The sequence below is a fragment of the Strix uralensis genome, chromosome 20 (genome assembly GCF_047716275.1).
Source record: "Strix uralensis isolate ZFMK-TIS-50842 chromosome 20, bStrUra1, whole genome shotgun sequence".
Classification (NCBI taxonomy): Eukaryota; Metazoa; Chordata; class Aves; order Strigiformes; family Strigidae; genus Strix; species Strix uralensis.
In genome coordinates, this window is record NC_133991.1 from 11,448,637 (window position 1) to 11,461,714 (window position 13,078).

The following is a 13,078-nucleotide window of genomic DNA, read 5'->3' on the forward strand; positions in this document are numbered from 1 at the left end:
TGATAAGGTCCCTTTAGCAAAATCAGTCACAAACTAGAAAATATATTAAGGATGCTTATGGATTTAATATAAAGCAAAATTTTCTGAGCATATTTGTAGAATCTAGAAATGCTGCTCTTAGTCATGGTAGTTGCTCCCTTCATGACTCTTAGTAGCTCACAAACTAAAACAGATGGGTGACATCCTGCCTGTTTTATCATACAGACACACAAACTCAAGATTCTTGTCTTTTGGGGATTAAATAATGTTTATCGTTGAGACAGACTTTAGCAGTTCTCCTAGTTTTTGCAATTTAGTCCTTTTGTCTGGGCAAACAAAACCAGTAGGCTCTGAGGGAAGATAATGGAGCAGGACACCAGGGTGTCAGCGGGACGTGTCACAGGCCCATGTAGTTGCTCATCTAGAGGTGTCGTTGAAAGGACACTGTAAAATTAAGATTAGTCTTTTCAGATTTCATGAAAAGTGACTTCAAGACTGAAGATCACAAGGAAAATTTCTATTGATTTGTTAAACTGTGGGTAATTGTGCTTTAATACAATTAGTTGCTGGCTGCAATTGCATCTTGTATGGCAGTGATGCCCCCAGAACAGGCATGGGGATAAAACCAACCCAAGCTGCTTTCCTCTGGTTATTCAAGCTTGTGAGAAGTGCAGAGGCAACAAAAGCATGTATTGGGTACTCAAGACTAAAAAAAGATAAATAAACACGTATGAAAAGAACACGCATTTGTACAAAAGCACATCCAGCAGGCTCTCTGTTAATTGTTAGCATAGAACACATACGAGGAAAAATAATGGTAAAACACAACTTTCATTTTTATTTAGGATCGTTCCTGGCAGATCTCTAACAGTTAAGAGCTTCCTTTTGAGGGATTTGAAGCTGCCATCCTACTGGGTGTTTCCACGCTGATTGCCACTGCGTAGCCTTCCATTGAAGTCGTTACTTCCCTGTCAGCGTTTGGGGCCAGACGAGGGGATCACACGGTTTCGAGACACAGCGCGTGTTTTTTCCGGCCAGTAGCGCTGTCTGCGATACCTAACAGCAGTTCTCAAAAACGCTCAGGTTCTGATGTTCTCCGCAGTCTTTAGCTATAAACCATCACCTCAGTGCTGGTTCCAGCCATTCACGCCTCCTCTTGATATAAAATTGTAAAACTAGAGCTAAGGCAGCTGAACATCCTGTCCCACGTTACCTGACTTAGTAAACCTCGCCTTCTACCTTTTAACAGTGTTTTTTAAAAACCATGACTGCAGAGCAGACAGATGTCCCTAGGTGGGTCGCATGCTGCTTTTGTTTATCAGAGTTCATGGAGCTCCATCCCCTGCAAAAAAATAAATGTAGCAGCAGATGCTTCACAGCCTTTGTTAAAGTGTTTGCCTGATCTCTGAAAATATAGGACTCCTTGTACTCGGTTAAGCAATATTATTTATCTTGGTACTGCTGGAGGTTTTTTTCAGCATTAGATTTTTATTGGGTGCAAAGTACAAATGAAATAGCTCATAGAGCTCTTGTGCATGATGACTGTGCTTTCTGAATTTTGGAAATAGTATATCCAAACCACACTCAGCATCTCTCAGTTCTGTGTAACATGCTAAAATAACGTGCTCTTCCCTTTTCCAGAAAGTGGGAAGCGCGGGCAGCTCTTGGGGGCCTTACCAAAGCAGATTTCATTTTTTCGTGTGAAAGAAACAGTTACATTTCCCTTTTATGCAAACTGGAGGGATCAGGGTTGGTTTATACCATCTGCCTTTTCCATGGAGTGTAACACAGGCTTAATACAAATTAAATAATAGCATGGTGTATAATTTTGTGTAGAACTGTTGAATCCTAAAATAGTTCAGGTTGGAAGGAACTTTGAGTTGATTCAGTCCAGCCTTCTGCTCAAAGCAGTGTCATCACCAAATCTGGGCATACCCTAATGCTTGCAGATACAGTTGATTTAAAAAAAAAAAAAAAAAAAAAATTCTTTTTTGAAATACCTTCATTTTACTTTAGTTTGTCAGTATTCTGTAACAGCCAGGTTATTTTATCTAGACTTTCAGATCTTGTCTGCAAATATGTATCTTCTCCTTACTGACTCTTCTATAGGTTTTTATTTCCTCAAATTATCTTGCAATTTATATTGTCTTCACACTATCCATTTGAGGGGGTTTTGGTCAGATTGAGGTAGAAGAAAGGAATTAAATGGTCAAATAAATTGTAAAAGTAGTGGATTATGTGCTGGCTGTATTTGGAGTCAAAGAAATAGCTTGAGGCAACAGGTTTAACTCAATTTTAGAATCAGAGAGAAGTTTGGCCAGGTATTTCAGTAGCTCTGGGTACATGGGTAATCTTGTTTCACATTTGCTGAAATATGATATAGAAAGCACAGTATTTGTCTAAACCTTTTTTATGTTTAGCATACCATGGTTTTCAGATTAAAAATTGTCCCTTCACTTAATGCAGCATCTTGGTGGAGAAAATATTTATATGTATTATAAATAAACCTCGGCCTCCCAATGAGAAACTGCAGGAAAACTGAAGAGTGCATGTTAGTTAAGGGCTGGATAACAACAAAGGAAAGCTGCTGCTTCAGAGCCAGAAACAGGATCCAACACCACCAGTGGCAAATCAAGAAAGCCTTAAAAATGCTGTTTGTATTATGATGTTTGGAGTAACGAGACAATGCAAGGAACAATGTGATTACAGAGATCTGGCCCCTGCATTGTTAGACAGCTCCCTCCTCCAAAGTGCTCCACTGACATTTTGACAGTTGCCCCCGTGCACCGCTGGTGGTGCTGGTGCCCCCAGGACCGTACCACGGGGAGAACAACATATGCAGGATTTGTGCCTGAAGGCTCCCGAAGCAGGGAGGAAGAGTAGGGAGGAAGAGCTCAGCGGTGGGGGTTGGATGAACGTACACTGATGGGATGTGGCCTCAACGTAAACTAAAGATGAGGACAGCGAGCTCGGCAGAAGCTAGCAGAGTGTCCTGCCAGCAAGGAAGGCGAAGAACACCCGGAGCCTTGTTAGCAGGAGGCGAGCCAGTAGATGGAGGGAAGTGATTATCCCCCTCTGCTCAGCTCTCCTCACACCGCATCTAGAGAACAGTGTCCGCTTCCCCGAGCCCCCCAGGTCAGGGTGGACAGGAGGTAATTGCAAAGATGCTGCCAGTCTCTTCGGTGGTGCAAGGCAGGAGGATGGAGACAGCAGACAGAAATTTTAGTAAGAGCAGTTCTGACCTGGTACAAGGAGAAAGTTGTTCACCACGAGGGCAGTGCAGCAGTGGGACAAGCTGACGCAGCAGCTGGGAATTTCTGTCCCTGGAGCTTTCTAAAAGCCACCTGGATGAAACCCCCAGCTGCCTGGTCTGACTGCTCTGAGCCGGGGCCAGACCAGAGACCCCTGAGGGCCCTTCCAGCCTGAGTTCTCCTGTTCCAACTTATTTCTAAGCTCGCAAGGGTAGAACTGGCTGAAGTTTTAAGCTCTGATGTTCAGATGTTCATGCAGCAATTTAAATCATGGCTTAGTGCTTCATCTAGATGCTGGAGGTTTTCTTTTGTGACCCACCAGCAAACAGAACAGAAAGTTAGATGAATTTTTGTTAGATTTATGTTTTCCTTCTGATACAGAATAAAATTCCTTTGGAGACTTTTTAATCAAAGCCATTCACAGTGTATCAGCCTGCTTCTTCAAGGGGCAGGAAAGGATTCCACACAGGAAGACCCAAATGATGCACATTGACCATTAAGAGCACGCTCATGTTTATGACCCTGCTCCCAAGCAAGTGAATTGTAAATGTTTTCTTGCCATGTGGTCTTGCCTTTTCATCTTCAGTTTTGATTATAAAAATGTTCCTGTTTAAAGACATCACAAGGGAATAAATCTTTGGGCCCACAGCCTCTTTGAGCATAGGCAGCCATAGCATTTAACTTGTAACAAAGAGAATTTCAGTGGAAGCTTTTTGATAAAAAGTTGGCAGCATATCAGAGGACCAATTTGACCATGAGTTGTGAACAAAGATGTCACACTGGGTGTTTAAACTTCTTACCTTTTGCTCTAATTATATTTCTTTAGATGATTATGAATGAAATATAAGCTAGAATAAGATTGCCTTCAGTGTACATGATATTTTCAAATAATGACTCAATTAAAGAAGTCATTAAATTTTGCTTTTAGCATAATACAGAGATTTGACTGCTTAATGAGACACGAGGCAAACTAGCAGCAGTTTAAAGAAGTAAGAATTAAGAGTGACCTCAAGAATTATTATCTTTTAGCACAAAATCTGTAGGGGTGAGATGCTTGGACTGTTGTTTAACCTGTTTGATTTAACCAGGACACAAATTCTAGCTATATTTTAAAGTTGCCTTCTCTTTCATGTGAGCGGCAGGCAGTCTAATACAGTAAAAGACAAGCTGAGCGTGAAGAAGGTTAGAGTTCAAATAAATAAATAAAATATATTAAGAGTTGATTAAAGGAAGGTAAGGGATCGAACACAGATGTGAATATCCCCTGCTAATATATTTCACTCTTAGCTGGCCTTGGTCTTGCTTCCTTTAACTGCTGGGCTTTGATGTTTCAGGGTAGAAAGCAGACGCCTACTTTACCTAAGCTTTTGTGTTCAAGGCAGCATTGACCCTTTGTCTAACAAGTGCTCAGGCAGGTTATAAATCTGTAACATTGCACCTCACCTTTTGTATCTTGCTTAATGACCTTTTAAAAATAAATGCAGAATAGCTGAAGGAAACAGTATCAGCGATGGAAAAGCTGACACGTATGCAACCTGAGCTCTGATTTTTCAGATTGCTCCAGTCTGTTAAACAAAACTTCTTTTTCTTTCCTCTGTGGTTAAAAAAGAGGAAAAAGGGGGACAGGGGAGTGTTTTCTTAGCTGGGTTCTCTGTCTTATAATTCAGCTGTAAACTGCTTGCTGGAAAAATGCTGCACAGAGTTGCTGGAAAAATGCTGCACAGAGTTACTAGCCTACAGAAAAGGGTATGGTCATTCAAATATGAAAATAGATTCTTTACACAGATATCTACTATTTTGTTTTCAGGAGTTTCAGAAAGCTGTTGTTTTAAGGGGCTCTCGGAAGAGCCATTGGAAATGGCATTGTTCATTTGCAGAAAAATCATCATTTAAAATTCTCATCAGGCTCTTTTTCTGTTTCCCATAGTACTAAATTTAGTGTATGTAGCCTGGATATGAAAAAAATATATGATAACTTTTATCTGAATCCATGAAAATGTATATTATCCCAGAGGAATGTCTTACTATAAAACGTTCTCCATCTGAATGAAAGGAAAACTGAAGTTTCCCACCATTTCAAACCGGTACAACAATTTATTTTGGTGATGATTATAATGGGTATTTTGGATTCACGTGTACAATAGTAAAACACTGACATTATCTTCTTTTGTTTATGTATTTTTCTTAAAATAAAAGATTACTCCGAAGGAAGGTATTTGAGGAAGAATACTTGCAGAGAGGCTGGATTTATTTTGGCTGGCTGTTCTGGCCTATCAGCTAGAGAACAACCTGCACCATTTACAGAGACCTTCAGCCTGCTTCCAGTTGCCTTTACCACAATTACTTTTAGTGCAGAATACCTACAGCAGCTGAACTGACTTCTGCTGACAACCCCTTGCAAGCTGTACCAAATTATTTTCCAATAATTTTACTACTTAGTTCCCCCAAATAATTTGGATACCAAAAATTGAGTGTGTTATGGGTAGGTCACTTGTATTGTGGTTTTACCACGTCCACAGTTCTATGCCCTGGCTCAGGGTGAATAGATTCTGAGTGAGCCAATTTTCAAGTGTCCTCACAGCCTTTATTTCTGCTGGGGTTCTTCAAATGGTTGGTGCTATCTATTCTCACAGCCTTGTGATTCATGTGTGGTTTTCCTCAAAGCCACAGAACTCTGATAAATGTTATAAGGTCAGTCTGAAAAATGTATTTGATACTTCAACTTGTCACAGCACCCGATGCCATTACTGCCAGGGTGACTGTAAAGCTCCACTCTTGGCTTTGCAGAGGTTCATACCCTTCATGGTTAACTTCTAGGTGCTGTGCTGTACCCTATATTCTTTTGTGGGGTCCTAATTGAATTTTTATTTCAGAATATTAGTGTTTTTGTCTAGTCTTTGCAGTTACCTGCTGGACTGACCCTCATGTGGCAGGTTATTCCCTGCCTGTGTGCTTCAGTCTATCAGCTTTGGACCTTTGGCCTTTACATAGATGATCTTGCCTGGGTTACAGATTCACACCATAAATTACTTTGATTTAATTTGTAAAAAACATCCTGCTTTAACAAATATTGTTCCAGATAGATTTGGGTTAAAGAGGTGCTGATGCTTGGAGCCCAAGTGCCTGTCTCTGGAAACATGGACAGTGGACAGCAGCTTTCCAGACGAGCTGCTCTGGGGGCAGCAGTGCTGTTCGGTGTGATTTACAAAGCTGGCTTTGAATTCCTTGGCTTTCTGCTAATCTCTGGTAGAGGCGTTAGGAACGTGCTTTCAGACTCCAGTAGGCACTACCTCATACTGGTGAAAAAGCCAAATTCTCTTCACAATAATAAGTCTCACCAGCTGTGAGTGTTTGGATTCCCTGCCTTCTGCCCCAATGAAGATTGAAACTTAAATATGAAATTAAAATAATTTCTAATGAAAATTGTTACAGATCAATTTAAAAAAAAGAACAAACATTGCTATTATAGTAGTTCATGTAGAGAACAATTTCTTCCAGGCTGGCTTGCTATTTATCTTCATCTCTTTGAACAAATGTTTGATTTAGGTCATTTTTTTCCCCACTTCTCCAACTCCCTGTCCCAGAACATCTTGCAGAGAGCCAATGAGCTGATAATCGATGAACCCACATTACTGTATCGTGTCATGGCATACAGGAACAGCAGGCTGGGTTTGTGCAGTGCTGCTAGCATTCTGATTTACAGTTTGCATCTATTAAATGCTGTTATAAAAAGCTTATTTATATGTGTTTGAGTCTTTCAACTATAAGTGACTCCTGAAACTTAACCCTTCCTTCTTGTACGCATTGTAGCTCTATATTACAACACCCTCCCTATGTCTTATATCCTTCTACATTTTAGAAATGTACTTGCCATTTCCTTTTATTTCATATGTTACTACTTCCACTTATCTACATGTATGTGTGTCTATGCCTATATATAGGTGCATACAGAAGTCTGAAGTCTTACAACTGTCTTCTGTCTGTTTAATGTGAGTTCCCATAACTCCTCCAATCTGTCAGGAAAGGCAGAATTCTAAGAGTCAAGGGTTGTATTACATCGCTGGTTTGCTCATGTGAAAGACTGGTAATACTGCAGTTTGCTGTATGCTATTGGTTTGGGTTTTGGTTTTTTTTAAAAAAAAGGGGAAAAAGGAGAAAGGGTTGGGAGGAGAGAAAACTACTGTCCTTCCAGTATTAGACGTAACATTACTGATGGTAGAGTACTCTTAGAAGTCATCAGTGATGATCAAATTCCTCTTAATAAGAAAAATGATGCTGTTGATTGAGAACGTGCTGCAAGTAGCTTCTTATAAAAATTGTTAAATACAAGTTCTAACCCGGGAGTGTTAAGAACATTTGTATGAGCACTGCTTTTTCTTAAATTCCCTTCCAGGTAAGTTTGAAGACAAGCAAACCAAACATACGGACCCCAGGACTGGGTGCAGAACAGCAGAGTGCTGCTGGCCGAGCTTTCCGAGAGCGCGCAGTGCGGAGAGCGCGGTGAGTGTTGGACTGAAAATGATCTATTTGCCACGGAGTATCCTGGGATAATTGAATGCTCTATAATGAGGGCGCAGGGTGCGTTAATCATTCCATTTCAGCTTTTGTGACAGGAACTTGGCAGTAAGTTGCAGCAAAGCAGGCACTGATACTGAAGTTTTTATTACCACTGCCAATGCGACCGGCAGGTTTTATTATTGTGCTGTTCCTCCTGATTTTCTAAACGGAGAAGCAAGTTACGCTATCGCTTCCCTAGGCTCTGCTGGGGGCAACTATTGCAAAATAACTTTTGTAAAGTGAGCTTTTACTTTCTCATGTGTTGGAGTTTTTTTAGGCTTATTTCTGTCTTTATTGTTGGTTTTTTTTAAGCTTCTGTTTAGTCTGTTTAGCCAGAAAGTCGAAAACTCTAGGCAACTCTGTCTTCTGGAGAAGTTAAGACTTACTCAGCCATATGTGCCTTAGTCAAAGAGGGGGAAATGAGCTGTTGGAAGAGTTAACTCCATCTTATATAGCTTACTGTGCATGCTCTTTTTCTTTTGTAGATGAATTTTAACAGTCAGAGGTGCTTCTGTGTGTGCTTCTGTTGCACAGCCCTTTTACAGATTTCCTATGTGTGTTGCCTTGTGTTAGCAAAACCAGCCGCTACGTTTCACCCAGCTGACGTCTCTTTCTTGAGGCTGAATCTGCTACTGAGGTCATTCGGTACTTGCTGAGAAATGGTCAGATGGGATTTTTCTTTTTTAATAAGCTTTATATGAGGCATTTTTAAATCATGAACTGTGGATTGCCTGTTGTCCTACCAACTCTTCTCTGTCACAATCTCACAACATCACTATGGTTGCGGCAGAAATTGCACTGACTTTTTAAATGTGTTTCCATGTAATCTGAATGTTTGTGATTTACGAGCTTTAATAGTGTTTTTTTAAAACAAATCAATCTTGTTCCATAACATGTGCATTCATATCTGTGGGATCATAAACCTGAGTTTCCTGTTTATGCTCTGGCACCACAATATTCACAATCAGGACAATAGAAATCCATTTCAGGTTTTTTTTATATGAGTGACACTGGAGTCCTTTTTGCAGTACTTGATAAGACACCGTGTTCTCTGCCAATCATAAATGGTTGTAAAACCATTGAAGTAAATGGAGCTTTGGCAATTTTTCTGCTTACAACCTGCTTCATAGACTTCATCTGAGCTCTCTATACACAGGGACACTCCCTGGACTGGGACAGTCCTAACACCCTGTTCCCCAAAAAGTTTGAGTTGTATCAATGATAAGACACTGAATGATATAAAGCAGTTGCATAGTGCACTGATAATGATAATGCACTGAAATTCTATGAGGGCATGGAAATTAATAGTTAATCCTCCCTTTTACTTATGTGTTTGGACTGAAGCGCTGCACAGAAAGTCATCAGCTGGAGGGGCTGGAGGAAGACTTCAGCACCTCGGTGCTTGACTTTGTGTCTTTATCTTGCTCTTTTAAGCAGCAGCTTTCCTTTACCTTAGGTAGTTTACTGTTTTTTCTCCCAGGATTATTCATAGGATCAACAGTGACTGTTGGGTTCCAGGACATAAAACATTATGTTTTACTGCATGTAAGAAAGCATTTTGTGTAATGCTGAGAGTTTCATGTCTAACAAACTCGAATGATTCTAGGTTTCCAAAGGTATAGCATTCTTGATAAAAAATGACTATGATTTATTTAGGGCTTAATCGCAACATCAGCAAAATCAGGAAAATGTGAAACTTCTGCCTTCCTTTCTCTCTCATAAATTCTTCATAACCACACGTATCTGGAAACTAATCAATCAAGATCTTTCTCCTACGTGCTGGGAACAACGAGTAGTCTTAGTAATGTGGGAAGTGAATGGGTGTTGACATTATGAAGGTAATTTCAGTCGATGGAAACTAATATATTTTTACAAGGTTCTCTTCATATGATAAAAAGAAAGGGCATGGAAAAGTTTAGCTAGGAGGAGATAGATTATAAGAAAACAAAAAAACATAGTTACTAAAATAGTGTCAGCTGTTTGGGTTTCTTTAATCAGAACCATGTTTGAGTACTAGATGTCTGAATCATTTCAGAAGGCATTAATAGGTAAAAGATAATAACCCAAATTGATTACAATCTTATACCTCTTATAACTTTAAATGCAAATTGCATTCAACTGCAAGAAGGGAAATAATGTCCCAAAGGCATTTCAATTAATTGCTGTAGTTAATTACACTCATAATTTTACTTGTGTGACTAATTATAATCAGGTTTTATGGGTGTATATGGATTTATTTCTGATACTAAAAGCCCCAAACAGCAGGTTATTTTTAGGAAATATATTTAAACTTCATAATGAAAACTGCATGTTCCCATTCTCAGCAGTTGGCTTGAATGAGTTGTGTCTGTGTTCAGAAAGAGTTTGGAGAGCATCAAGAAGACAAACTGCCCCGGCTTTATCGAGCCTGGCTGAGAAGGTCACCGTGGCCCTGCTGATACTGCTCCATTGCTCATGGTCCCAACTTCTTTGTTTTTTATCCTGTGATGGGCACCAGAGACTGCATCAATGGCCCTGAGGTGTTGGCCAGCTCCTCCAGCGGCCAGGAGATGTGCTGGAAATGTCACCTCTAGTCACTGGGGCTGCTGGTGCGGCACTTCGCACTGGGCTCCTCAGCCAGCCCGGAGCAGCGCTGCTTTTAGGCGTTTTTCTTGAGGTGCAGTGTTTGCTGCCGTGCCTCGGCCACCCAAAGCCCTGGGGCTACAATACCTGAGACGGTGGGGAAGGCAGGATGGGGCTGTTTTGTTCCCTGAGAGCAGTCCCCGGCAGCCGCCTGCAGCGAGGGGGTTGCCGGCCTTGTTGGGCTCCTCCCCTCAGCCTGACTGGAAGGGACGCTCAAGATGGCGGCCAGCGGTAGGTGAAGTTTGTGGGTGTCCAAGCCCTTGCCTGTCACCCCTGCTGTGCTGGGAGGGTCTTTTTCTTTTTTTTCCCCTTTTTCTTTCTTTTTTTTTTTTTTTCCTTCTTCTTCTTATTTCCCCCCCTCTTTTTTCCTTTTAGTTCACTTCTGAAGTGGCAGGGCTGCCCTGCCTGGCATTTGAACCCAGCTTTGGTGACAGTGCCCGCCATGTTCGCCTCAGAGCGCCCCAGCCTGGCCACGCTGCCGCTTCCCACAGCCTGTGAACGGCGAAGCGGTGAGTCAGTCCTGTCTGCAAAAGAGACTACAGACGGGGGTTTTCTGAGAAAAACAGGGTGTACAAAGGCTTGCCAGGCTGAGCACTGCCCCGGGGTACGGGATGCCTCAGATGGGCATGGCGGGTGCCTCAGATGCTTCCTTACGGTGCATCACCTTGTGTGGAAACAGGCGCTTTTGTAAGGCTCTGTGAGCAGCAAGTGAGACACATTGTATGAGTGAGGTGGGGTTTAGATGATTCTTGTGGAAGAATCCCACAGGGTTGGGGTCAGCCAGATTGTCCCCTGTGTCTGTGGGCAGCTGCCCTGCCGGCCTGGGCAGTGAGGCAACCAGTCTCGATTGCCTCTTCAGTGCAATCTCAGCTAGAGTTTTATTGTCTTTTCCACTGATACACGTTAATTTACTGTTAAATCCTTCATTTCTTCTTTTTTTTAATAATTTATATATTATTTTCTCCTATATGAAACATTTCCCACAGCCACCTCTGGCTGCACAGAGCTACCATGACAGTTGTTTCTCTGTCATTAAAATGTCTCCAAATCCCATGTCATTTGTAGTGCTTAATGGAAGCAAATCACCAAGTGCACTTTTACCTCTATTGAAAAGACCCTCAATTCTCCAAGTGTAATCATTTTTCATAGAATCATTTAGGTTGGAAAAGACTTTTAAGATCATTGAGCCCAACCGTAATTTTTGTGGTGGAGTGTTACCTTCTGTGCAAGGTACAGAAATAGGCAATGGGCCTCCCATCTCTGGATCAAAGGTGGTTGACATTACACCTGGTACTAACACATTTAGACCTCTCTGTATCCTTTTTGGACTACAGGTGGATGGAAGATATTTTACATGGACTTGCTATATGACATCTGCCAGCAAATGCCGTCTTCCCTGTGAAATCCACTTCTGGATGGGCAAGGGAGGAAAGGAAAAGGCAAAAAGCTTTATCCTTTTATCCAGGCAGTCATGGAAAATTAATTCTGTGCAGAAGAAAAGTGCATTTTGAGCTTGTGTTTGTCAGCAGGAGGAGCTGACCATACAAAGAAGCTGGCAAGTTTGTTAAATTCTTTCTGGATAATGTAAATATATATCTTGTGAGTAATGACTAGGTTTCCTTGTCTCTTTCTGCTTCCTGAGAAAATGTTTTGCTGAAAACATATTGTATTAGGAATTATTTTTGTGCCTGCCCCTCCTGTTGGCCCCTCCCCATTCCCCTGCTGATTGCCAGGTGATTGTGAAGGAGTGAAGCTGGGCCTGTGTTCGTATGGCAGATCTGCTCCTTCACCTCTCAGACCTCTGAAGGCTTGCACTCAAACCAGGGTCTGATCCAAAACTGGAAAAGGACTGCTTTTTGGATGCACTATACAACACCATGTAATCTCAGCTTGGTATACTGTAGGAATGGGGAGGGCCTACTGAAGTCTGGTGAGTCCCCAGCTGCTGTTCAGTCTTACAGTGAATGGACTCTACCACAACAGCCGTTACAGGAAAACCCTAAACCAAAACACAAGCTGCTTCCAAAGGACAGAGTTCTCATAAGCAAAGCTGCTCTCAAACTGTGATAATCCCCTAAAATGCTTTGGACTTTGCACTCTTGAATGCTATCAGTTTATATGTCTGGTTTTCTGCAACCCAAACGCTAGTCTACCTCTGACTTGATTCAGACTGACAAAGCCCCTGCTTGTCTTTTTTGTTTTAAACCTGAAACATACATCTGTAGTGAATTTTAGTTTCTAGTGCTGTTTCATTTTCTATTGTAATCCAGTTTTCAGACACAGAAGCTAAGCAGTCTTCAACTCTGGCTCCAACATATGTGAAAGGTATTAGCAAAGTTTGTATTAACTTTTCTGTACGTGGGAAAATACTGTTCTTTCTGGGTCTTTCTAAATACCTCTGTTCCTTCCCCCGCCCTTTCCTGTATTATCACGGCTTGGCTTAGTAGTTCTTCAGGAGTTACTGTCATTTCCCAGTGTCTTTGCAATATAAGAGGTTTCATGCCAAATGCAGTGTAGACACAATTCTTGAAAATCTGTGCCTGAAACTACCTGTGGAACAGCAAATTACTTTTCCATAACTATCTTCACAAAAGAAAACCAAATGTCCCACTTCAAGCCTTCCTGTCTTTTACTGGTTTTTTAATTGAATAGCTTTTGCTGTAGATTTG

At 41.3% G+C, this 13,078-nt stretch overlaps 1 protein-coding gene across 1 annotated transcript in view; it reads left to right on the plus strand.

The window, feature by feature from the left end:
• Positions 1-1,095, plus strand: part of USP32 (ubiquitin specific peptidase 32) — an 86,238-nt gene extending 85,143 nt beyond the window's left edge. The window contains exon 38 of the transcript XR_012631759.1: positions 825-1,095. The gene's annotated coding sequence lies outside the window, so the exon portion shown is untranslated. The remainder of the gene's footprint in view (positions 1-824) is intronic.
• Positions 1,096-13,078: the final 11,983 nt, after the last annotated feature.